General features: G+C 45.0%; 1 protein-coding gene and 1 long non-coding RNA gene across 5 annotated transcripts in view; one reads left to right on the plus strand and one right to left on the minus strand.

Moving 5' to 3' along the window:
- LOC109302568 overlaps nucleotides 1-1,108 on the plus strand; it is a 19,217-nt gene extending 18,109 nt beyond the window's left edge. The window contains exon 3 of the long non-coding RNA XR_002098846.1: nucleotides 1,024-1,108. This is a non-coding gene — a long non-coding RNA (uncharacterized LOC109302568). The remainder of the gene's footprint in view (nucleotides 1-1,023) is intronic.
- DLG2 (discs large MAGUK scaffold protein 2) overlaps nucleotides 1-2,811 on the minus strand; it is a 2,095,445-nt gene that overhangs the window by 934,375 nt on the left and 1,158,259 nt on the right. The gene's annotated exons all lie outside the window — the stretch shown is intronic.

Genomic DNA, 2,811 nt, shown 5'->3' on the forward strand with positions numbered 1-2,811 from the left:
CATCTATTTAAATATTTCTACAGAAATCGTATAACAGATCCTACCAGACTTATATAGAACAGTGTTGTCCAACCCCTAAGCGGCTGGGAACCAAAGCACCCTGCGGGCTGCATCAATGGGGCACACCCATAGGCTGTTATACCCATAGGCTTCACCAGGGCAACTCACAGGTCCACAGGCCACACACAATGTGGACATTACTCCTCCCCACCCCCACATGAGCCCCTCTTCATTCATGCACTCCATATTCTCGCCCACTTCTGCACCTTGTGCCTGCATTGGGCATCCTGCAGCAGAGGCAGTCAGTAAAAGTCAGAGGACAGAAGGGAAGCCTAGAGACTTGGGCCACTGTTTTAGCTGAAGCAATGGGGAAAGCAGTGGTTGGGCAGAAGCCCAGGGACAACTTAACTCCTCATGCTCCATAAGCTGCTAGTTGAACAGGTCTATATAGAGATAATGCCACATTTACTCCAATATAAGACAACCCCCCATAATCAAAGTGTATACATGGAAGATTTATAACTTTGTTACAATTTTCCAGGTACGGAATCTAATTATTGGAGGTTTGCCTTGAATTTGGCCCCTTACCACTGCTACATCAGGGAAAATAAATCTGGGAGGTCAGATTTATTATTAGCCCCCTTGCCCTCTGCCCCCACCCCAACTTCTTCCCCTTGCAGCCCTGTCAGACTCATGGAAGTGAGAAACAGTTTTGAAAACACAGACTTAGAAATAACCATACTTGTAGAAATTTGCATATACGGAAATTACAGGTACCAATAGATTTAGTTTATCCAGAATTGATGCAACTTATCTCTTTTGAAACCACTGCAAGTTTTAGCACAGGTATTCCATAAACACACTTTTTAGCAGCATTTCTGTATCTGCTTGTATACAAACTATGTTTCCGTTTTTTGCTTTTTAATAAAATTTCATTTCCAGGGCCAAATCAATTCCAAATTAAGTTCCAAATTTCAACTGAGGAGAGTTCATTCATTCAAATCTGTGTGGCACCACCACCAGCAAGTATCCTACCTCCCAGACTCTTCAGCCTGGGGCTTCACATACACCCACATCCATGGCAGACTTCTTACGTGCAAGCCCCAAGCCAGGAGACAAGAGACCTTGGAGTTCACATGCATCCTAATCTTGCTTGTCCCTATTCAAAAGAACAAACTAGGGGGAAAAGATTGAATAATCCCCCATCACCATAAATTGTATAACAAAGATCCTCACATTTGGAGGCATTTGTAGAGTCTCGCAGGGGTCCACCTGCCCACAGTGCAAGGAACAGGCCTTCACCCCTTGGGTTCCTCCAAAAATTTATATATGGATGACGTTCAGAGCAGCCTGGTTTACAGGGTTCAAATTACACTTTGACCCTTGGGGGGGTCTGCAAAAAAAATGGGTCGCCCATCACAATGCTCAAACAGAATTCAAGACAACCCCCCACCCCTGGTTGTGATTTTCAAATCTTACAGGGGGGGATGGCTCAGCCCCCCGAATTCCCCCATAAATCGAACCCTGCTGGTCCAGCTCCATCTCATGGAGGGTGGGACCACACAAATTATATGTGACAGGCTGAGAGAGGGCCTGGTAAGCTGTTTGGGACCCCATTTGGTGATGCAGACCAGACATTTAAGGCTGGTTAAAAAACAGGACTCATTGGAAATGGGAAAGAAAGACATAGCTCAGCTGCAGGGGTGAAGAGGAAGTCAAAATGTATTCAGTGACTCACCATGACTGTAAAAGAGTCAGCGCTGAGGGTGACTGAGCACAAAAGGGCCCTACAATATATTTTGTTCAGGTGGACTGCACTAGCAAATCCTTGTGGTGGATCCCTCAGTATGTAATGAGCATTTTTGGCACCAGGGTAGGGTGTCAAAGCTTGTCCTGGCATCTCTGAGTGCCAGCCTGGTATTGCAGGAGCTTTAGGCTCATTCCCTCCTGGGGGAGAAATTGCCCATTTGTTTAAGGACCACACATACATACACACACAAAAAAGGGTTCTCATCAGTACATTTGCTCCATATGGGCCATATGTTTTATATTCATGCTCAGCATTGGCTGCATTTAATTAGTTTCCATTACTGAGCACATCCTGCTTTTGGCAGCAGTTTAATGACAGACAATGCATTTAGTGAGGTTTCCTTGTATGCAATGGTAAGACAAGGGGCCTCCCTCCCATGTTGATTGGCGGGAAAACCTTGTCTTATATATGAGTAAATACAATATTTTACAAGACTTTTACATATAGCCATTGCTTGACCAAGCAGCTGTATGTAGAGAAATACTGTGCTTATTTCATGAGTCAGTGTTTTCAAATATATGCATACACACACTTTTATGTATGTATATATGTATGTATACAAAGAGAGCTTATTCACATGCTCAATAGGCCTGTGCAAGTAGGAAGCTATTTGATCTGGCTTCAGATAGGATCCCTCCACTTCAGATGCCAGGGATCTGATCCAGAGCTCCAGACTGGGTTCCTGCTTTGATCCGGCTGAAGTGGCTCTGAAGCTTCAGAGTCACCTCAGAGATCTGGCTATAATGGGGAATCAATGAAATATCTATAACTTTGTTTTATGTCTGATTTGGATGAGAGCATGAAGCCTGACAAGTTTCAAGAAGCTAGGTGCAGGGGTTTGGGGGGAACCGCACCCCCAATTCTTGAAAGCAAAACGCATGTCATGTCTATGTGTTACACCACAGGGGGGTGAGAACTACAGGGTGGTAGCTGTAGCCTCTGCTGTGGCCTACCATCCCTGCAGCTGTCACCCTGCTGCGCCTTAACACACACAGTGTCAC

Source organism: Gavialis gangeticus, unplaced genomic scaffold (assembly GCF_001723915.1).
Source record: "Gavialis gangeticus isolate Ggan-Ray unplaced genomic scaffold, GavGan_comp1, whole genome shotgun sequence".
Classification (NCBI taxonomy): Eukaryota; Metazoa; Chordata; order Crocodylia; family Gavialidae; genus Gavialis; species Gavialis gangeticus.